This window comes from Pseudophryne corroboree, chromosome 8 (genome assembly GCF_028390025.1).
Source record: "Pseudophryne corroboree isolate aPseCor3 chromosome 8, aPseCor3.hap2, whole genome shotgun sequence".
NCBI classification, from domain to species: domain Eukaryota; kingdom Metazoa; phylum Chordata; class Amphibia; order Anura; family Myobatrachidae; genus Pseudophryne; species Pseudophryne corroboree.
The window spans coordinates 467,201,840-467,226,544 of record NC_086451.1 but is presented as its reverse complement, the minus strand read 5'-3'; the positions used below and the strand labels follow the sequence as shown (position 1 = coordinate 467,226,544).

At 46.0% G+C, this 24,705-nt stretch overlaps 1 protein-coding gene and 1 long non-coding RNA gene across 3 annotated transcripts in view; one reads left to right on the top strand and one right to left on the bottom strand.

Moving 5' to 3' along the window:
• TNMD (tenomodulin) overlaps positions 1-24,705 on the bottom strand; it is a 165,629-nt gene that overhangs the window by 114,544 nt on the left and 26,380 nt on the right. The gene's annotated exons all lie outside the window — the stretch shown is intronic.
• LOC134949644 (uncharacterized) overlaps positions 1-24,705 on the top strand; it is a 143,861-nt gene that overhangs the window by 93,160 nt on the left and 25,996 nt on the right. The gene's annotated exons all lie outside the window — the stretch shown is intronic.

Below are 24,705 nucleotides of genomic sequence, written 5' to 3'. Positions count from 1 at the left end.
AATCGGGTGGTAGTCATGTGACCGCCGGTCGGCTGACCGACAGTCACATGACCTCCTCCATGAGCCCGATGGCTCACTATCCTGATGGTCGGCATGCCGACCAACAGGGACTATTTCCACTCGTGGGTGTCCACGACACCCATAGAGTGGGAATAGAACCCGTGGCGACCGAGCCTGCAGCGGGGCGAGCGCAGCGAGCCCGCAAGGGGCTTGCTGCACTCGCCCTTCCCCGCCGGGATCGCGGCGTCGGTATGCTGCCGGGCAGGGCCGGTGCAAGGTCTCTATGCACCCCAGGCAAAGCTTAAACCCGGTGCCCCCTAACCTGCAACCCCCCTGCAGGAGGTGCATCAGGGCTATGAGGAGCAGCCGTTGGGGTGTCCCTCGGGAGCCATAGTTACATCTGCATCCTATGTGCCTTCACATGACTTGATGTTACTCATGTCGGCACAGAGGAAGCACTGAGACACTATGCGGTACAGCCTGATAGTGGTGGCTGCACTTGATTAGACCCGCAGCAGCAGCCAGCACAGTGTAAAAGGAGGAGGCCACATACAGAGACATAATTCAGTTTTTTGCTAGATGAATTCAGTGGCTCCCTCCAGGAGCTGGCGCCCCTAGGCAACTGCCTAAAGCTGCCTAATGGTAGAGCCGGCCCTGCTGCCGGGAACCCGGCGTCGGTAAGCTGACCGGCGGTCAGGAGACTGCCGGTCACCCGTACTACACCCGAAAAATCGATATCCCGAATGAACTGCTGCCACGCAGGAGAGGCTTTTATGAAACAGTTAGTGCGAACCTAGATCAGGGTAAGGCGGTGGATGTAATCTTTTTAGACTTTTCTAAAGCTTTCGACACAGTACCGCACATGAGACTTATCTATAAGTTACAAGAACTGGGGCTAGGGAGCACATTATGCACTTGGGTTAGTAACTGGTTAGATAATAGGGAGCAGCGCGTTGTGGTAAATGGAACTTTTTCAAATTGGACTGAAGTTCAAAGTGGTGTGCCACAAGGGACTGTACTTGGACAACTATTCTTCAACATTTTCATTAACGATCTAGCGGAAGGTCTAGAGGGCATTGGGTCAATTATTGCAGACGATACCAAACTATGTAAGGTTATAAATTCGGAGGGAGATGCTGAGTCTCTCCAGAACAATTTATTTAAACTGGAATCATGGGCAGCAAAATGGAGAATGTGTAAGGTAATGCACTTGGTAGCAAGAACAAAAATAACACCTACATACTGTACTAAATGGGGTGATTTGTAGGATAGCGGCAAAAAAGGCAAACAAGGTATTAGCATGCATAAAGAAGGGTATTGAATGCAAGGGATGAGAGTGTTATACTCCCATTATACAAAGCCCTAGTGAGGCCCCATCTGGAATACTGTGCACAATTTTGGGCACCATACTACAAAAAGGATATCCTGGAACTAGAAAAGGTTCAGAGGCGGGCAACCAAACTAATTAAGGGGATGGAGATGCTGGAATACCGGGAAAGACTTGCAAAGCTTGACATGTTCACACTGGAAAAGAGGAGATTAAGAGGGGACATGATCAACATTTATAAATATTTAAGGGGACAATACACAGAGTTTTTGGGGGATCTGTTTTTGTTAAGACCAGCAGAGAAAACAGGGTTAGATTTAGGCTGTGGGAAGGGGGGTGTTAGGGTTAGGCACCACCGGAGGAGGGGGTAGGTTTAGGCTGTAGAGGGGAGGGATAGGGTTAGGCTGAGGGTAAGGGAGGGTTAGGGTTAAGCTGTGAGGAGGGGGGCTAGGGTTAGGTATCCCCGGGGAAGGCTAGAAAGATAGGTTAGTGGGGCATAGGGATCAGGGCTAGTTTACCTAATTAGTAGATGTCTGGATTTTAATAGGATGCTGCTGTTGATATTTTCACAGCCGCATCCCAAGCGCCTTGATCTCATATGTAACCCATAATAACAGTAGTATACACCAAACAAAGAATATAATTGTATGTACTGGTTAGTGATGAGCGGGTACGGTTTCCGAGAAACCGAACCCCCCCGAACTTCACTCTTTTTACACGGGTCCGAGCCATACTCGGATTTTCCCGTATGGCTCGGGTAACCCGAGCGCGCCCGAATGTCATCATCCCGCTGTCGGATTCTCGCGAGATTCGCATTCTATATAAGCAGCCGCGCATCGCCGCCATTTTCACACTTGCATTGAGATTGATAGGGAGAGGACGTGGCTGACGTCCTCTCCATTTATTTATATACGAGACAGTTGATCTGATTATTGCTTAGCTTTGCTTGTTTATTTTACTATTGTGGGGAGGATTGGGGAGCAGCTGTTAGGAGGAGTACAGTGCAGAGTTTTGCTAATAGTGACCACCAGTTTTTTATCCGTTCTCTGCCTGAAAAAAATACTCCATACCATATCTGTGCTCAGTGTGCTGCATGATATATCTGTGCTGAGTGCTCACACTGCTTAATTGTGGGGACTGGGGAGCAGCTATAGCAGGAGTACAGTGCAGAGTTTTGCTGACAGTGACCACCAGTATACGTTTGTTTGCCTGAAAAACAGTCCTGTTGCTTTTTTTTAATACTAGTAGTTTAGCAGTTTGCTGACAGTGTCCACCAGGTCCATTATACTATATAGTAGTATGGTAGGCCACTGCTGTACCTACCTCTGTGTCGTCACTCGTCATCCATAAAGTATACTATCCATCCATCTACATTGTACACCTGTGGTGGCTTTTTTTTAATACTATAAACGCAGTCTGCTGACAGTGTCCACCAGGTCCATTATACTGTATATAGCAGTACGGTAGGCCACTGCTGTACCTACCTCTGTGTCGTCACTCGTCATCCATAAAGTATACTATCCATCCATCTACATTTGTATACCTGTAGTGGCTTATTTTTTTATACTATAAACGCAGTCTGCTGACAGTGTCCACCAGGTCCATTATACTGTATATAGCAGTACGGTAGGCCACTGCTGTACCTACCTCTGTGTCGTCACTCGTCATCCATAAAGTATACTATCCATCCATCTACATTGTATACCTGTGGTGGCTTTTTTTTTATACTATAAACGCAGTCTGCTGACAGTGTCCACCAGGTCCATTATACTGTATATAGCAGTACGGTAGGCCACTGCTGTACCTACCTCTGTGTCGTCACTCGTCATCCATAAAGTATACTATCCATCCATCTACATTTGTATACCTGTGGTGGCTTTTTTTAATACTATAAACGCAGTCTGCTGACAGTGTCCACCAGGTCCATTATACTGCATATAGCAGTACGGTAGGCCACTGCTGTACCTACCTCTGTGTCGTCACTCGTCATCCATAAAGTATACTATCCATCCATCTACATTGTATACCTGTGGTGGCTTTTTTTTTTATACTATAAACGCAGTCTGCTGACAGTGTCCACCAGGTCCATTATACTGTATATAGCAGTACGGTAGGCCACTGCTGTACCTACCTCTGTGTCGTCACTCGTCATCCATAAAGTATACTATCCATCCATCTACATTTGTATACCTGTGGTGGCTTTTTTTTATACTATAAACGCAGTCTGCTGACAGTGTCCACCAGGTCCATTATACTGCATATAGCAGTACGGTAGGCCACTGCTGTACCTACCTCTGTGTCGTCACTCGTCATCCATAAAGTATACTATCCATCCATCTACATTGTATACCTGTGGTGGCTTTTTTTTTTATACTATAAACGCAGTCTGCTGACAGTGTCCACCAGGTCCATTATACTGTATATAGCAGTACGGTAGGCCACTGCTGTACCTACCTCTGTGTCGTCACTCGTCATCCATAAAGTATACTATCCATCCATCTACATTGTATACCTGTGGTGGCTTTTTTTTAATACTATTAACGCAGTCTGCTGACAGTGTCCACCAGGTCCATTATACTGTATATAGCAGTACGGTAGGCCACTGCTGTACCTACCTCTGTGTCGTTACTCGTCATCCATAAAGTATACTATCCATCCATCTACACTGTATACCTGTGGTGGCTTTTAGTTGTGCGCATTAAAATATGGAGAACAAAAATGTGGAGGTTAAAAAAATAGGGAAAGATCAAGATCCACTTCCACCTCATGCTGAAGCTGCTGCCACTAGTCATGGCCGAGACGATGAAATGCCATCACGGTCGTCTGCCAAGGCCGATGCCCGATGTCATAGTACAGAGCATGTAAAATCCAAAACACAAAAGTTCAGTAAAATGACCCAAAAATCAAAATTAAAAGCGTCTGAGGAGAAGCGTAAACTTGCCAATATGCCATTTACGACATGGAGTGGCAAGGAACGGCTGAGGCCCTGGCCTATGTTCATGGCTAGTGGTTCAGCTTCACATGAGGATGGAAGCACTCATCCTCTCGCTAGAAAAAAGAAAAGACTTAAGCTGGCAAAAGCACAGCAAAGAACTGTGCGTTCTTCGAAATCACAAATCCCCAAAGGAGAGTCCAATTGTGTCGGTTGCGATGCCTGACCTTCCCAACACTGGACGGGAAGAGCTTGCGCCTTCCACCATTTGCACGCCCCCTGCAAGTGCTGGAAGGAGCACCTGTAGTCCAGTTCCTGATAGTCAAATTGAAGATGTCAGTGTTGAAGTACACCAGGATGAGGATATGGGTGTTGCTGGCGCTGGGGAGGAAATTGACAAGGAGGATTCTGATGGTGAGGTGGTTTGTTTAAGTCAGGCACACGGGGAGACACCTGTTGTCCGTGGGAGGAATATGGCCATTGACATGCCTGGTCAAAATACAAAAAAAATCAGCTCTTCGGTGTGGAATTATTTCAACACAAATGCGGACAACAGGTGTCAAGTCGTGTGTTGCCTTTGTCAAGCTGTAATAAGTAGGGGTAAGGACGTTAACTACCTCGGAACATCCTCCCTTATACGTCACCTGCAGCGCATTCATCATAAGTCAGTGACAAGTTCAAAAACTTTGGGTGACAGCGGAAGCAGTCCACTGACCACTAAATCTGTAACCAAGCTCCTGCAAACCACACCACCAACTCCCTCAGTGTCAATTTCCTCCTTACCCAGGAAAGCCAATAATCCTGCAGGCCATGTCACTGGCAAGTCTGACGAGTCCTCTCCTGCCTGGGATTCCTCCGATGCATCCTTGAGTGTAACGCCTACTGCTGCTGGCGCTGCTGTTGTTGCTGCTAGGAGTCGATCGTCATCCCAGAGGGGAAGTTGGAAGACCACTTGTACTACTTCCAGTAAGCAATTGACTGTCCAACAGTCCTTTGCGAGGAAGATGAAATATCACAGCAGTCATCCTGCTGCAAAGCGGATAACTGAGGCCTTGGCAGCCTGGGCGGTGAGAAACGTGGTTCCGGTATCCATCGTTAATTCAAAGCCAACTATAGACTTGATTGAGGTACTGTGTCCCCGGTACCAAATACCATCTAGGTTCCATTTCTCTAGGCAGGCGATACCGAAAATGTACACAGACCTCAGAAAAAGACTCACCAGTGTCCTAAAAAATGCAGTTGTACCCAATGTCCACTTAACGACGGACATGTGGATAAGTGGAGCAGGGCAGACTAAGGACTATATGACTGTGACAGCCCACTGGGTAGATGTATTGCCTCCCGCTGCAAGAACAGCAGCGGCGGCACCAGTAGCAGCATCAAGCAAACGCCAACTCGTTCCTAGGCAGGCTACGCTTTGTATTACCGCTTTCCAGAATACGCACACTGCTGAAAACCTCTTACGGCAACTGAGGAAGATCATCGCAGAATGGCTTACCCCAATTGGACTCTCCTGGGGATTTGTGACATCGGACAACGCCAGCAATATTGTGCGTGCATTACATGTGGGCAAATTCCAGCATGTCCCATGTTTTGCACATACCTTGAATTTGGTGGTGCAGAATTATTTAAAAAACGACAGGGGCGTGCAAGAGATGCTGTCTGTGGCCTGAAGAATTGCGGGCCACTTTCGGCGTTCAGGCACCACGTACAGAAGACTAGAGCACCACCAAAAATACCTGAACCTGCCCTGCCATCATCTGAAGCAAGAGGTGGTAACGAGGTGGAATTCAACCCTCTATATGCTTCAGAGGATGGAGGAGCAGCAAAAGGCCATTCAAACCTATACATCTGGCCACGATATAGGCAAAGGAGGTGAAATGCACCTGTCTCAAGCGCAGTGGAGAATGATTTCAACGTTGTGCAAGGTTCTGCAACCCTTTGAACTTGCCACACGTGAAGTCAGTTCAGACAATTGCCAGCCTGAGTCAGGTCATTCCCCTCATCAGGCTTTTGCAGAAGTAGCTGGATTCACGGGTGGTCAATCTGTTGAAATCAGAGTACTACATTTTGGCCACCGTGCTCGATCCTAGATTTAAAACCTACTTGGTATCTCTCTTTCCGGCAGACACAAGTCTGCAGGGGTTCAAAGACCTGCTGGTGAGAAAATTGTCGAGTCAAGCGGAACGTGACCCGTCAACAGCTCCTCCTTCACATTCTCCCGCAACTGGGGGTGCGAGGAAAAGGCTAAGAATTCCGAGCCCACCCGCTGGCGGTGATACAGGGCAGTCTGGAGCGAGTGCTGACATCTGGTCCGGACTGAAGGACCTGCCAACGATTACTGACATGTCGTCTACTGTCACTGCATATGATTCTCTCACCATTGAAAGAATGGTGGAGGATTATATGAGTGACGGCATCCAAGTAGGCACGTCAGACAGTCCGTACGTATACTGGCAGGAAAAAGAGGCAATTTGGAGGCCCTTGCAGAAACTGGCTTTATTCTACCTAAGTTGCCCTCCCTCCAGTGTGTACTCCGAAAGAGTGTTTAGTGCAGCCGCTCACCTTGTCAGCAATCGGCGTACGAGGTTACTTCCAGAAAATGTGGAGAAGATGATGTTCATTAAAATGAATTATAATCAATTCCTCCGTGGAGACATTCACCAGCAGCAATTGCCTCCAGAAAGTACACGGGGACCTGAGATGGTGGATTCCAGTGGGGACGAGTTAATAATCTGTGAGGAGGGGGATGTACACAGTGAAAGGGGTGATGAATCGGATGATGATGATAAGGTGGACATCTTGCCTCTGTAGAGCCAGTTTGTGCAAGGAGAGATTGATTGCTTCTTTTTTGGTGGGGGCCCAAACCAACCAGTCATTTCAGTCACAGTCATGTGGCAGACCCTTTCACTGAAATGATGGGTTCGTTAAAGTGTGCATGTCCTGTTTATATAACATAAGGGTGGGTGGGAGGGCCCAAGGACAATTCCATCTTGCACCTCTTTTTTCTTTCATTTTTCTTTGCATCATGTGCTGTTTGGGGAGTATTTTTTTGAAGGGCCATCCTGCCTGACACTGCAGTGCCACTCCTAGATGGGCCAGGTGTTTGTGTCGGCCACTTGTGTCGCTTAGCTTAGTCACACAGCGACCTTGGTGCGCCTCTTTTTTTCTTTGCATCATGTGCTGTTTGGGGAGTATTTTTTTTGAAGTGCCATCCTGCCTGACACTGCAGTGCCACTCCTAGATGGGCCAGGTGTTTGTGTCCGCCACTTGTGTCGCTTAGCTTAGTCACACAGCGACCTTGGTTAGCCTCTTTTTTTCTTTGCATCATATGCTGTTTGGGGACTATTTTTTTGAAGTGCCATCCTGTCTGACACTGCAGTGCCACTTCTAGATGGGCCAGGTGTTTGTGTCGGCCACTAGGGTCGCTTAGCTTAGTCACACAGCTACCTCATTGCGCCTCTTTTTTTCTTTGCATCATGTGCTGTTTGGGGAGTATTTTTTTCAAGTGCCATCCTGTCTGACACTGCAGTGCCACTCCTAGATGGGCCAGGTGTTTGTGTCGGCCACTTGTGTCGCTTAGCTTAGTCACACAGCGACCTTGGTGCGCCTCTTTTTTTCTTTGCATCATGTGCTGTTTGGGGACTATTTTTTTGAAGGACCATCCTGTCTGACACTGCAGTACCACTCCTAGATGGGCCAGGTGTTTGTGTCGGCCACTAGGGTCGCTTAGCTTAGTCACACAGCTACCTCATTGCGCCTCTTTTTTTCTTTGCATCATGTGCTGTTTGGGGAGTATTTTTTTCAAGTGCCATTCTGTCTGACACTGCAGTGCCACTCCTAGATGGGCCAGGTGTTTGTGTCGGCCACTAGGGTCGCTTAGCTTAGTCACACAGCTACCTCATTGCGCCTCTTTTTTTCTTTGCATCATGTGCTGTTTGGGGAGTATTTTTTGGAAGGGCCATCCTGCCTGACACTGCAGTGCCACTCCTAGATGGGCCAGGTGTTTGTGTCGGCCACTTGTGTCGCTTAGCTTAGTCACACAGCTACCTCATTGCGCCTCTTTTTTCTTTGCATCATGTGCTGTTTGGGGACTATTTTTTTAATCTGCCATCCTGTCTGACACTGCAGTGCCACTCCTAGATGGGCCAGGTGTTTGTGACGGCCACTTGTGTCGCTTAGCTTAGCCATCCAGTGACCTCGGTGCAAATTTTAGGACTAAAAATAATATTGTGAGGTGTGAGGTGTTCAGAATAGACTGAAAATGAGTGGAAATTATGGTTATTGAGGTTAATAATACTATGGGATCAAAATGACCCCCAAATTCTATGATTTAAGCTGTTTTTTAGGGTTTTTTGAAAAAAACACCCGAATCCAAAACACACCCGAATCCGACAAAAAAATTTCGGTGAGGTTTTGCCAAAACGCGTCCGAACACAAAACACGGCCGCGGAACCGAACACAAAACCAAAACACAAAACCCGAAAAATTTCCGGTGCACATCACTAGTACTGGTGCCTTGTAAAAGACTGTCGTGTCTCTCAGCTATTGGAAACGCCCGCAGAAAAGGTTATTTACCTACAAACTTAGGATAATATTGTGAATGTTTTTCTAGGAAAAATCGATATCTCCACATCTCAAAGAAGGTAATAAGGCGCCCATAATTTTATTGTGATAACTTATACTTCAACTTTAAGCTAGCTTAACACTACAAATAAAGACACGGACACCAATAGCTGGATTTAAAAGGTCAGACGGTATTTATTGATAGCTGACCTGAACTTTAAACTAGATTTTATGTTGGAGGATGGCAAAAGAAAAGGCGCTACCAAACGCCAGCTCCAGTCATCTAATTATACCACCAAAAATGAGGAGGGGACTTCCCAACAACCACCTCCTACATGCCTAACCCGCATTGTGCAGGTCTCACCACTCTTTCCTCTGGCAAATATGGATGCTCCCCTAGGGGAGCGTCCGATTGTCCAACCGCAGGGTAAGGACACACTCGCCGTCTTTACAAAAGAGGGTGCCCCACAATGACCACTTAGGCCTTAATGACTGCTGGCTGGAAGCGACTTTCCTGCCTATCTGGCTTTTAATAGCCATCAAAAGAAGAAAAACAAGAACACACAAAAAAGGGACATCATAGACAAAACGTGAGGGAGAGTGGGAGGGGCTGTCCAAATGGCAAGAGGAAGTATGAAGCACATGACCCAAGCTTTTATATGCACTGAAGCCTACACCCACAAATACTGATGGACAAGGAAAACAACCTATGGAAATTTTCCAAGGTCCCTTGGAAAACCACCTAGCAACTGCTTTGTCATAAACAACCAATCACAAAAAATGGAGCTCTTATATGGCTTTGCGCTTAGTCAGCGCTCAGCTAATCTTAGTCCTTACAGTGAATTTCAATTCGCATCTATCTTACATCGCCCTTTAAATATTTCGTTGTACAATAATATCTCCAACTTTAACAAAGCAATAGATTAAGGAGCATGACGCACTATCTGCATTCAAATTAAACTCTACATCAAATACTTTTACCACCTTCAGTTTAGCAAGCATGCAAACTATTGTTCCTTACAGTTGGTGCACCTAGATAATTACTTGGTGTTGTCCCTTCTACCTGGTCAAGAAGTGGTTTGATGAATACTGATGTGAGGTCTCCTGGAAATTGTTGCCTGGGTTCCACTATATTATTCCCATTACATTTAAGTTTTCATACAGACGGATCCTTTACCCTGAACGTTGGAACTTGTTCTATTAAACCCAGCTGCTTTATCTGTGCTGGAGAGTTATTAGGTGGAGAGTTGCTGGAAAAAGTCTCTCTATAGTGCTAATTTGGGACAGGTGCATACCAGCAATTTCTGACGGATTTCCCCGCTTCATTCCCGAGTGAAACTATGGGTCAGATGTATTAAGCCTGGAGAAGTGATAAAGCAGTGATAAGTGCAAGGTGATAACGCACCATCCAATCAGCTCCAATATGTAAATTGATAGTTAGGAGCTGATTGGCTGGTGCATTACCACCTTCCACTTATCACTGGTTTATCACTTCTCCAGGCTTAATACATCTGCCTATATCAGTGTAAAATCCTCTTCTCTGCACAATTACAGTTCACTATGCTGTAGGACTGTGGTTTTGTACTCTATCCAGTCATAACCATGCCTTTGTTCAGTTCTTGTATACTTATAGCCACTGCATCATATGAGGGAGCTATTCCTTGAGACATAGAAATTTCAGTCTTTTCTGAAATTTCTGTTTGTTGAAAAATCCGCCCTGATGTTTGGTGAAACGCGTTGAAGCTACGGGCCCTCCCGGTGTTTATCCGCCTTTATCCAGCGATCCAGGGAGCCACTCCAATGCCCTCTTAGCCATAAGTGTAATACCAGCTTGGCACCAGGACCACGCACAGAGTTATCTGCTGCAAGACACTGCAGCCCCGGCGGCGGTGATACACAACAGTCCGCAACGCACCCAGTGAGTGGTGCATGTGTGTCTGATTTCTGAGATCACTATCAGGCTGACTGTATATATTTAAGACTTTCTGCAGTGGGATCTGCGTTTTGGCAATACATTATAGAATCCATCCTATTATTCTACTTTATTGGTACTGTATGATATATGTATTGTTCCTACACTGAGAGCTCTCACAGTGTTTATGAATTAGCATACAGTTGGCTGCTCCAGGACTCTTTTACGACATACCTGTTTATTATAGCTGCAGTATGCCAACAGCTGTCAAACCAGGGTCAGCAGGATGAGGACAGCGCTTTCTCCCCATCTGCAAGTCTCTGCTGTCAGTCACTGTGAGAGGAGACGGCTCTAGGGACTGTGAGGAAAGACTCCCTAACAGGACTGACAGAGACAGCCCACCGGACAGCCTGGGGGAGGTAATCCCAATCAGCGCAGCAGACTGGGCAGGATGTACTACAGGGAAAATGCGTCCAAAACCCCCAAAACGACCATTTTCTGACTTTGCATTTCCCATATTTATTAAGATGCGGTGGTGTTACCCCATAGAAGCCTATAGACATTATAGAAGCCTATTCAGCATTTTTACCCAGAGAGGGATACAACCAGCACCCCCCACACTGCCGCATCACTCTGCACATGGGTTTCAGCCCTGGGGGAGCTGTCCTTCGTGGTAAGTGGCAGAATGTACAGTACATCCTGCTCATAGCCTCTCTCAGTACATCAGCACCCACTCCCTGTCAAGCACTATTCAGCTGTGGCCGTCTGTGTGAGCACTCGACTGTCAGAACCGGTAATATGTAAATTCCGGAAGCAGATGAAACGCGTTGGTTATCCATAAGCCCAACTCTAAACACATTCTGAGGCCGATTGAATCTGGCGCTAAATGAGTAGGACCATATTTCCTACGGGTCGCGGGTAAGTTCCCAATGGTCAGGAGGCCGACGCGGGGATCCCGACAGCCGATTAAAACCTCAACAGTAGGAATCAAGACAAACGCTTGCTATTCCCGCTCAGTTGGCGGGTCCGCATCAGCAACCGAGTGGGAACATAATAGTGTGGCAAGCAAATCGAGCCACCGGGCCCGAAGCATGGCGAGTGCAGCGAGCCCACGAGGGGACTCGATGCGCAGTTGTCAGGATTCCGGCGTCGGTCTTCTGACCACCGGGTTCCCGACCGTCAGTGAATCATACCGAATCTTTTCCTACATATGCCCAAGTGACTTTACATACAGTATCCCAGTATGTTCCCAGACTGTATATTACTCCTTATACTCTTTGCATCATACCGAGGGGCCAATTTATCTAGGAGTTATTTAAAACTCATTGCGTATGATAAATGGTGCTCCAGCCAATCCGCTCCCAAAGGTCATGTGTTTGAAAAATGACAGTTGGGTGCTGATTGGGTGGAGCACTATGTATCATATGCAACAAGTTTTAAATAAACCTCATTGAAAAATGGGCCCCCAAGTGCTTCCACTATTGTTTTTTCTGTCTGCATAACATGTAAGAAGTATCAATCCTCCTTTCTAAGCATCACAAGAGCATTAATCCAAGGGTCAGTACACCAACCCCTCTTTATCAACTTGTAACAGGTAATTTTCTATACTCATGTTTGTACACAATGGCCGATTATCATGCAACGGGGCAACTATCAGCAAACTGCGCATGTGCTGCGATCGCAATGCACAGACGCGAGGGTGTCGCTGCGATCTAGCTTGCACTGAGAATTTTGTTGCAGAGCGATTGGCAGGAAGTCGCCATTTGGAGGTGGTAACAGGGAGCTTATGGGTAGTGGTTGGAAAAACGCAGGTGATTTGTGATAATCTGTGAATGTCCGTCTGATAGCTGTTCAGTCATTTTGTCATGTTGGGGAAAAAAAACTGAATTTTATGCTCCTCACATTCTGTTAAAAATCTTATCCTTGTAACTATTATTACTATATATTTAACCTTTTATTGCACCTTCCTTTATAGCCACTGTATTTCATATGCTAATAACTTGAACAGTATAACTGGCCTGCAGGAAATTTGCTGTGCAGACATATATTGGCAATGGCACGGTGTTACTTTTGTGTTTTAATTGTGCAGAAAATCAGTTCAGCCAGTTCCGAGGTAAAGGACATTTCTGCAGAACATTTTCTGATTGTAACCTAAGCTACCTAAAAGCCCAATGGTGGGAGGAGAAGTGGGGGGGGGACTTGGCACGAGACGCGAATATGCTGGATCGTGCGCTACGGTATGAATGAATTTTCTGCTTTTATCTGCTTTGAGGAATGAATGTGAAGAGGTAACACTGAACGCTCTTGTCGCAGCTCTCGCTGTGTAACTATGTGAGGATGCTCTGGTGGCAGATAGGTCTACCTGTTCCATTGTGTATATAAAATGCTCTGTCAGAGCGGGATTCTGTTGGTTTTAGGCAATTTCATTTTAGTAGCCTCCCATTTGTTAAAAGCCCCTATATCCCTATAGAGTGTAAGATTGTGAGCAGGGCCCTCTTTCCTCTTTGTCTGTTATTACTAGTGATGTGCACCGGACATTTTTCGGGTTTTGTGTTTTGGTTTTGGATTCGGTTCCGCGGCCGTGTTTTGGATTCGGACGCGTTTTGGCAAAACCTCACCGAAATTTTTTTGTCGGATTCGGGTGTGTTTTGGATTCGGGTGCTTTTTTCAAAAAACCCTAAAAGACAGCTTAAATCATAGAATTTGGGGGTCATTTTGATCCCATAGTATTATTAACCACAATAACCATAATTTCCACTCATTTCCAGTCTATTCTGAACACATCACACCTCACAATATTATTTTTAGTCCTAAAATTTGCACCGAGGTCGCTGGATGGCTAAGCTAAGCGACACAAGTGGCTGACACAAACACCTGGCCCATCTAGGAGTGGCACTGCAGTGTCAGGCAGGATGGCACTTCAAAAAAATAGTCCCCAAACAGCACATGATGCAAAGAAAAAAAAAGAGGCGCACCAAGGTCGCTGTGTGACTAAGCTAAGCGACACAAGTGGCTGACACAAACACCTGGCCCATCTAGGAGTGGCACTGCAGTGTCAGGCAGGATGGCACTTCAAAAAAATTGTCCCCAAACAGCACATGATGCAAAGAAAAAAAGAGGCGCACCAAGGTCGCTGTGTGACTAAGCTAGTATACTTGAAGACACAGAGGTAGGTAGAGCAGTGGCCTACTGTACCGTAATGCTATATATTATATACTGGTGGTCAGCAAACTGTGCAAAACTGAAATGCACCACAGGTATGGATGGATAGTATACTTGACGACACAGAGGTAGGTACAGCAGTGGCCTTCCGTATCGTACTGCTATATATAGTATACTGGTGGTCACTGTGTCAACAAACTGCAAAACTAAAATGCACCACAGGTATAGAATGTAGATGGATAGTATACTTAATGACGACACAGAGGTAGGTACAGCAGTGGCCTTCCGTACCGTACTGCTATATATAGTATACTGGTGGTCACTGTGTCAGCAAACTGCAAAATTAAAATGCACCACAGGTATAGAATGTAGATGGATAGTATACTTGATGACGACACAGAGGTAGGTACAGCAGTGGCCTTCCGTACCGTACTGCTATATATACTGGTGGTCACTGTGACAGCAAACTGCAAAACTAAAATGCACCACAGGTATAGAATGTAGATGGATAGTATACTTAATGACGACACAGAGGTAGGTACAGCAGTGGCCTTCCGTACCGTACTACTATATATACTGGTGGTCACTGTGTCAGCAAACTGCAAAACTAAAATGCACCACAGGTATAGAATGTAGATGGATAGTATACTTAATGACGACACAGAGGTAGGTACAGCAGTAGCCTTCCTTACCGTACTGCTATATATAGTATACTGGTGGTCACTGTGTCAGCAAACTGCAAAACTAAAATGCACCACAGGTATAGAATGTAGATGGATAGTATACTTAATGACGACACAGAGGTAGGTACAGCAGTGGCCTTCCATACCGTACTGCTATATATAGTATACTGGTGGTCACTGTGTCAGCAAACTGCAAAACTAAAATGCACCACAGGTATAGAATGTAGATGGATAGTATACTTAATGACGACACAGAGGTAGGTACAGCAGTGGCCTTCCTTACCGTACTGCTATATATAGTATACTGGTGGTCACTGTGTCAGCAAACTGCAAAACTAAAATGCACCACAGGTATAGAATGTAGATGGATAGTATACTTAATGACGACACAGAGGTAGGTACAGCAGTGGCCTTCCATACCGTACTGCTATATATAGTATACTGGTGGTCACTGTGTCAGCAAACTGCAAAACTAAAATGCACCACAGGTATAGAATGTAGATGGATAGTATACTTAATGACGACACAGAGGTAGGTACAGCAGTGGCCTTCCGTACCGTACTGCTATATATAGTATACTGATGGTCACTGTGTCAGCAAACTGCAAAACTAAAATGCACCACAGGTATAGAATCTAGATGGATAGTATACTTAATGACGACACAAAGGTAGGTACAGCAGTGGCCTACTGTACCGTAATGCTATATATTATATACTGGTGGTCACTGGTCAGCAAAACTCTGCACTGTACTCCTCCTATATAATATTATACTGGTGGTCCCCAGTCCCCACAATAAAGCAGCACACTGAGCACAGATATGGAATGTTTTTCAGGCAGACAACGTATACTGGTGGTCACTGTCAGCAAAACTCTGCACTGTACTCCTGCTATATAATACAGCTGCTCCCCAGTCCCCACAATTAAGCAGTGTGAGCACAGATATATGCAGCACACTGAGCACAGATATGGAGTGTTTTTCAGGCAGACAACGTATTACTGGTGGTCACTGTCAGCAAAACTCTGCACTGTACTCCTCCTATATAATACAGCTGCTCCCCAGTCCCCACAATTAAGTAATAAGCAAGCACAAAATATTTGCAATGCATCAACATAATCGGAGAGGACGCCAGCCACGTCCTCTCCCTAACATTTCCAATGCACGAGTGAAAATGGCGGCGACGCGCGGCTGCTTATATAGAATCCGAATCTCGCGAGAATCCGACAGCGGGATGATGACTTTCGGGCGCGCTCGGGTTACCCGAGCCATACGGGAGAATCCGAGTATGGCTCGGACCCATGTAAAAAGGGTGAAGTTCAGGGAGGTTCGGTTTCCGAGAAACCGAACCCGCTCATCACTAGTTATTACCCAGTCTTGTTCTATTACTGTTTTGTTCCCAATAACAAAGTGTAATGGAATATACAGGCCATTGGGGTGTGCAGCACAATTCATAAGGGTGTGCACCCAGAAAAATCTAGAGAGAGGTATTCTCTGTCTAGCACCACTCAGGGGCGTGTCTAGCATCTCAGGGGCGGGTTTAGTTCCACTCAGGGGCATGTCTAGCACCACTCAGGGGCGTGTCTAACACCTCAGGGGTGTGTCTAGCAATACTCAGGTTCGTGTCTAGCACTTTTTACATGCCATCAATGCCTTCCTCTTATGATCCCCCCACTTATCATGTCCTTGGGAAACGTCATCCAATTTATTCTGCTGTGGTCAGTCTGCGAACAATTATGACCAAATTCTGCTGGTGAAATGTGTGAAATTTCATGGCCAAATGTGGAATGAAATGTTAATTGCTAAACAAAAAATATATATTTCCTGGTTTTACTCTCAATAACAATTTTATTTTTATTATTATTATTTTTTATAGAGAAAATATACAGTGACACAAGAATTTCCATATGGGACAGGCTAATATAAGCCTATTGCTAAATATCGCTGCAGAAATTAGACTTATTATTTCAATATTAAAATACCTGGACAGTTATTTATCAACCCTTGGAGAGAGATAAAATTGTGAGAGATAAAGTACCAACCAATCAGTTCCTAACTGTCATTTTTCAAAGACAACCTGTAACACGTAAAGCAGAAGCTGATTGGCTGGTAATTTATATCTCACAATTTTCTTTCTGAGCTTTTGATAAATACCAACCCTGATCCTTATCTTATTTCAGAGCCGCCTATCACTGAGTAATCACCGACTACTGATTGGTGAATGTCTTGAAACTATAAATCACGGAGCCTTCAAACGGATTTCTGAACGCTTTGGTCTGATTTAATTCCTCTTCTTCTTGAGCACTTAGTGAAATTATACCGTAATCACTTTGCATTTCTGAGCGTCTTCCATTCATATTAGATCTCTTTTTAAGCACGTTCCTTTTATAGTAGACGTTGTAATAAAGCTGGGCCCGCAGCTGACCTTCTGGTCCGCGTAGTTAGCCGAGATACTTGGCGGCGAGGCCATTATCTTTACAATCAGACCGGCGGAGGTGAGCTGCAATTAGAGGACAAAGCTTGTCACAAAGTGGGAGCCTGGGAAGGGGATATAAATGGTAAAATTGTACACCTCTAGCAGAAAGGGCCGGATAATTACCAGGAACTTGCTCACTTCCATCCTATTATTCTCCTTTTGTGTGAGAAGGTAAATTTGAGAATAATGCAAAATTAAATTAAATTTTCCTAACTTGTGAGAACTGTAAAGAGAGTAAACAGTTTCAGTTCAGGACACGGCAGCGTGAGGAGGTGTCGGTGCTGAGGCGGTGGATATGTTAAGCTTAGTATGGAACTCTTTTCAATCTTAAAGAACCACAAATCCTCAAAACTGAGATTATAATAATACTTTGCTCATTGTGTTACCCTGACATGCGACAGATCTGTTGAATAAAGCATCACCCATCCCTCTATTATGGATCAGCTCATTTCTTTAGGAGAGTGTCCTGATGAGATCAAACACAGTCCGAGACTGCAGTTATGTGAGCTACTGTCAAACACAGGTCAAAACGATGAGACTGCAGTTATTTGAGCTGCTGTCAAACACAGGTCAAAACGATGAGACTGCAGTTATTTGAGCTACTGTCAAACACAGGTCAAAACGATGAGACTGCAGTTATTTGAGCTGCTGTCATGTCACTGGCCTTTCTATATATTATCCAATTCAGTCATCGCTAATAGCAAGTGTGTCAGGAGGTCAGTCATTCTGGGTGTGATACGGAGATGTACGCTAATGAATTCGCAGCTACAAAGTTGTACATCGCTAATGTGTGAAAATACAGTATGCCAATACTGTAGCCGCCTGGAAATATATTGCAGATCCAAGTAACAGGCCCTGTGTTAATAAATAGAACGTTGGGCCTGATTCAGAGATGTTCGCAAACGCAGTCGCTGCATAAATTTTTATGCCCCTAGCAACTGCGTACACCCAGCGGCGCTCACAGATCCTTCCATAATCAACTTCCTGAGGGACCTTACTGGCGCACAAAATGGCCATGGGAGCTCAGACGCTGGAGCCATGTTTTCTATGGATGGGATCGCGGTTGTAGGAGACACACTCCAAAACCGCTCGCGACATGTCTGCATTTTTCCGCCACTCTGCATTACTTTCCCCAAGTGGTCCCTGACTGTCAATCACTTTGCGATGAGATCCTCACTGCGAGCGCCATCACTAAGGTGCGTAGTTGCCAATAATTGCTCATCTTGCATACAGGTCTGAATCAGGCACATTGGACCATTGTCTGTAATTGTAAAATTTTTGCCAATTTTAACTTAGACGTCTAGTTTTTATGGTACATACTGTAGACTAAATCAGCCATTTTTAGGATTTACGTCAGTCTACCTGACTCTGGGTCTTTCTGTTTGTGTGTCCCGGGTTAACTCAAACATTACTCAATCCATACTTACCAACTGCCTGATTCCAGTGAGACCATACCTCCCAACTTGTCCTGATTCCAGCAGGACCACACCTCCCAACTGTCCTGATTCCAGCAGGACCACACCTCCCAACTGTCCTGATTCCAGCAGGACCACACCTCCCAACTGTCCTGATTCCAGCAGGACCACACCTCCCAACTGTCCTGATTCTAGCGGGACCATACCTCCCAACTGTCCTGATTCCAGCAGGACCACACCTCCCAACTGTCCTGATTCCAGTGAGACCATACCTCCCAACTTGTTGATTCCAGCAGGACCACACCTCCCAACTGTCCTGATTCCAGCAGGACCACACCTCCCAACTGTCCTGATTCTAGTGGGACCATACCTCCCAACTGTCCTTATTCCAGCGGTGTTAGGGAACCCTGTACTGCAGGATACTAGAGCCCCTCAGTGGAGGGTCTTCTGCCTAAGGCAATGACCCGTTGTTCCCTTAGTGCAAGTAGGCACAGCAGTACTTAGGCCACCCTCAGGTCTTATTGACTCCGGACAGTAGATACTTATACAACAGACAGAGAACCGCTAGGTGGTGCTAGATGGCAGGAAAATGCCACAATACAGCTGCTGAATACGCAACTGTAAACTAGTCACTAGGCTTACCCTCAAGGTGGTAAATAGGGTATATGCCAGAAGGGCTAAGCACAGTCACGGAATCACAATCAATGGCCGGTACAGATATAACCAGACACGGCAAGGCAACTGGATTGGATGATAAATAAACCAGGACTTAGCTTGACTGGCGACAGGAATCCCAGGACAGACACGGATGACACGGACACGAGTGATCTGGACAAAACATGGACTGGAACTACGATGAATCTTTCCACCAGGTGTTCTGAGAATCTCCTTGAACAGAAATCCACCAGATCTTCCTGGAGATGGTAATGTCAGGATCCTCCAATGGACACGCAGCACAATGTCTTTCCAGAATCCTTATAAATGGAATCTTTCACCACAGAAGCGGCAGGGACAGTGTGAGTCTTTCTATCAGAGAATAAAAGGGTTCTTCTTGACCAGAATCCACTGGACCTTTCTGGAGCTGTTAGTACGGCAGAATCCTCCAGCAGATTAGGCAAGAACAGCCCTCCCAAAGTTCGCCCAGTAGAATCTCTCATACAAGCACAGAAACAATCTTGAATCTTTCTCCCAAGATTAGCTTTGGAATCTTTCCTGACTGAATCGGCATAGGACCTTCTTGGAGCTGTAAATCGACAAGATCTTCTTAGAGTATGCCAGGCGGAGTCTTTCCAAAGTTCTTAACAGAATCTTTTAAGTAGTTTCCCAGGTGGAATGACACAGCCTACATGAAGCTATCACCAACACTGACTGAGCAAAAAGAAATCCTATTTATAAGAAGCTGATTAGCTGACTGGAACCAGCTGAGTGCTGCCATCACAGATAACTCTGCCTGCATGATTACAGCACCTGACACAGTGCAGATCAGCCCAGTGCTGCAAACTTTATCACTCCAGGACTGATCAGTAGGCTGAAGCAGCCAGCTAATGACACGGCATTCCTGTCAATAAGCGATGGTGGTTCGTAACAAGCGGGACCATACCTCCCACCTGTCCTGATTCCAGCAGGACCATACTTCCCAACTGTCCTGATTTCAATGGGACCATACCTCCCAACTGTCCTGATTCCCATGGGACCATACCTCCCAACTGCCCTGATTCCAGCGAGACCATACCTCCCAACTGTCCTGATTCCAGTGAGACCACACCTCCCAACTGTCCTGATTCCAGCAGGACCATACCTCCTAACTGTCTCAATTCCAGCGGGACCATACCTCCTATCTGTCCTGATTCCAACTGGACCATATCTCCCAACTGTCCTGATTCCACCAGGACCACACCTCCCAACTGTCCTGATTCCAGTGGGACCATACCCGCTAACTGTCTTGATTCCAGTGGGACCATACCTCCTATCTGTCCTGATTCCAGAGGGACCATACCTCTCATCTGTCCTGATTCCAGCGAGACCATAACTCCCAACTGTCGTGATTCCAGCGAACCATACTTCCCATCTGTCCTGATTCCAGCGGGACCATACTTCCCAACTGTCCTGATTCCAGCGGGCCCGTACCTCCCAACTGTCCTGATTCCAGCGGGACCGTACCTCCCAACTGTCTTGATTCCAGCGGGACCATACCTCCCAACTGTCCTTATTCCAGCGGGACCATAACTCCCAACTGTCCTGATTCCAGCGGGACCATACCTCCCAATTGTCCTGATTCAAGCAGTACCATACCTCCCAACTGTCCTGTTTCCTCAAGACCATAACTCCCAACTTTCCTAATTCCAGCGGGACGATACCTCCCAACTGTCCTGATTCCAGCGAGACCATACCTCCCAACTGTCCTGATTCCAGCTAGACCACACCTCCCACATGTCCTGATACCAACAAGACCATACCTCCCAACTGTCCTGATTCCAGCGGGACAATACCTCCCAACTGTCCTGATTCCAGTGAGACCATACCTCTCAACTGTCCTTATTCCAGCAGGACCATACCCACCAACTGTCCTGATTCCAGCGAGGCCATACCTCCCAACTGTCCTGATTTCAGCGAGACCATACCTCCCAACTATCGTGATTCCAGCGAAACCATAGCTCCCAACTGTCCTGATTCCAGCGAGACCATAGCTCCCAACTGTCCTGATTCCAGTGGGACCAAACCTCTCACCATTCCTGATTGCAATGGCCCATACCTCCCAACTGTCTTGAGTCCAGTGAGACAGTCCTGCTGTTCGGACACTGTCCCACCCACGGGCCGTGGAGAGGTAGGGGGTGTATGTTGGGGGGAGCCTTTGATCACTGCTGCCCTCTTTATACAGTGCAAAAATGCTGCCAAGCTGCTCTGGAAGTGAGGGTACACCTCCAGAATGCTGATAGCAGGGTCGTGCCGGGAGGCCAGAGTCTCTACTAGAGGCCACATCCCATTCACCGGATGCCATGCCCCTTTTTGGGTGGATGCGAATGGTGCTGAATAGACAGGTCATTCCCCTCATGTGAAAAACTGCAGCGATTGGGTGGCTTAGTTGCATAGGGGCAAAGCCAGAATGATGCTGTCACATTCCGCTCCTCTGGACCAACTCACCTCATTCATATGGCATCCTGGCATGTGCTGGGGTTCTCTGTGAATGCCATGTTTCCTGGATCACCCTGTGCGCGCCATTCCCTGCATTGTGTCTGTTTCCTATTTGACTGTATAACTACGCCCAGGTCAGCATGTGCGCAGCCATTTTGACTCTCATAATGTGATTGCTCTTGCACCTATCCGGTTCCTGCATTATTCCACATGATCACTGCAGCCTATCAGCTTTCAGGCCAGCCTATTTAAACCCTGCCAGTTCACCAGTGCATTACCATATCAACTAGTTGCATTACCTGGGATTCACCTCTGCAACAGGTTTCTCTGTGCTCCTAAGTTTCAACATTGCTGAGAGCTTTAGTTTTCCTCTAGTTTCCATGTGATTTCTTGTTTCTACTCTGCTGCGCATATGTCTCCTTGAAGTGCTTTCCACCAGTGGTACTTCAGCTTCAATCAACACCGGTGTGCTTCAGTCTGCTGCCTGCAAGATCTGCAGTGTGTGTGTGTCTCCTCACCCTGCCCTTCCATGAGGCAGCAGTGCAGAGTTCATCTGAGGAAGCCACTGACATTAGCCATAGGCGGAGAAACACGTTATCATCGGCATTTGCACCAATGCATCTGAGGAAGCCGCTGACATTAGCTGGAGGCGGAGAAATGCGTAATCATTGACATTTGCACCAATGCATCTGAGACAGCCATTGACATTAGCCAGAGGTGGAGAAATGTGTTCTCATTGGCATTTGCACCAGAGTGAGGCATACAAGTGTGAACTGGGACATTCTCCTTGCTAAACCTCTGCTCTAGATGGCCATATGGGACTGCACCATTAGCAGAGCCGCAACCAAACAAGCAAAGCAGTGCTCACAAGGGACTGCAATACCCCGATAATTTCAGCCTGTGAGTATTCAGCTGCCTCATGGAAAAAGGGCATACTGTGAACTTTCTGTCTCAATAGAAGATTATATAAACCAGTATCTGGACTTCACAACAAAAAGTTACAGTAATGGTGGCTACTTGTATAAGGATATAAATAACTAATAAATAATAATAACTAAGTCCCATCTACAAATATATTGCAAGAACTATGCTATCTCAAGAGTATACTATGCAATATGTATAATGCACTCATACAGTTCAGCGTGTTAATGAAAAAGACATTTTATATGTTTTATACAGTATGTGATATATTATTGTGTGTTATTTTAGCTACTTTTAAATACAATGAAAACTATATTGATTGAATAAGCGCTCCCTTTTTCCTGCTGGACTATAGGGGTTATACAAGTCACATCGCTAATCGATGCGACCGCAATAACCCAATTGGTGGCACTAGTGCACTCGCACAGGTCCCGTACTGCACGTGCGCTAGCAGCCAATGTGATCTGACCACATTGGCTGCGAACGCCTCTATCTGATTGACAGGCAGAGGTGGGGTGGGCGGAGGGCGGCAACGGAGTGTTGCAGGCAAAATGGAATCTGCAGAATCTTTCTGTAAACCCCTATGTCCATACAGGTTATGCTCACCTATAGTAATTTCCCATTATTTGTATGTAAAAAAGGAACTGCAATAACTATACGCTTAGGTATTCCGCAAAAAAAACCCTGAAATAAAAAAATAAAAAAATGCCATCAGAAGCGACGTGTAAACGGAAAAACTCTGCGAGCATATATACAAAAATATTAACATCAATGCCAAACAAACAAACAAACAAACGGCAGGACCAGGGAGAATCACATGGAAAATCGCGGAAAAGAGAAAAGTATTAATGATGGGTAAAATAGTCATTAAAGTCATGCATTAATAAACATGAAAGAAAATGTAATTGATACATGGATCGCAAATGAAATAAATAAGTTTATAAATCCAGAAAAAAATGATAATGGAGCATAACACACAAAGTGAATAAAGCGCATTACACATGGAGACACCTACACACATTTAATAATAATGGGGGGGGAAATAAAAGCATAATACAGTGAGAACCAGATGGACAAAAGCGGCATTAATAATTATTCCCAGCTGGGGTCCGGCATTCCATATACCAGCAGATAATAGCGCACATTCTATACACACAATGTTATTGTGGACATAAAGTAGCTGCTTTTCTGTCGCCTTCCTTATTCCTTCAGCAGACGTTATTTGTTACAACTTACAAAGTTACTGTGGGTAACAAATGGCACGCTGTGCGCTGTCGCGGAACACCCTGGGGGGGAGGGCGAGTGCGCTGCGGATTATATCACTAATTATTTCAAAATGTGTAAGTAAGAGAAGGTAAATGGACCCAGATGAACTCTAAGGGACATATTTGTGAATATTTGCTGTCTGCCCCCAAACACAAATATTTCTTATTGCCGCGTTTCATCGATATAACAATCCACTGTGTATATACTGTACGTGCAAATTACAGCATCTGGCATTAACCCCGTATGTTCCTTGTTGCACCTTTCCCCCCATTAGGGGGGAAGGCAGTTGAGAAGCTCCTGTCACTCACTGCTCTGCGTAGCTAGACTATTAACAGGAGACAGAGGGAGCGGAGGCGTGCCAGCAGCGTGCTGGGCATTCCCCCTAAGTGACAAAAATGGGGGCGTGGCTCACAATCGTGTCATTCACATGAAGCCACACACCCTTTCCTATAGGTCACACCCCCTTTTTGAGATCAGGGCCCTCATTCTGAGTTGTTCGCTCGCTAGCTGCTTTTAGCAGCCATGCAAATGCTAAGCCACCGCCCTCTGGGAGTGTATTTTAGCTTAGCAGAAGTGCGAACCAAAGGATCGCAGCGCGGCAACAAAAAAAATATTGTGCAATTTCTGAGCAGCTTCAGACCTACTCAGTGCTTGCGATCACTTCAGACTATTTAGTTCTTGTTTTGACGTCACGAACACGCCCTGCGTTCGGTCAGCCACGCCTGCGTTTCCCCAGTCACGCCTGCATTTGTATCTGACACGCCTGCGTTTTTCCACACACTCCCAGAAAACGGTCAGTTACCTCCCAGAAATGCCCACTTCATGTCAATCACTCTGCGGCCAGCAGTGCGACTGAAAAGCTTCGCTAGACCTTGTGTGAAACTACTTCGGCTGTTGTGAAAGTATGTCGTGCGTGT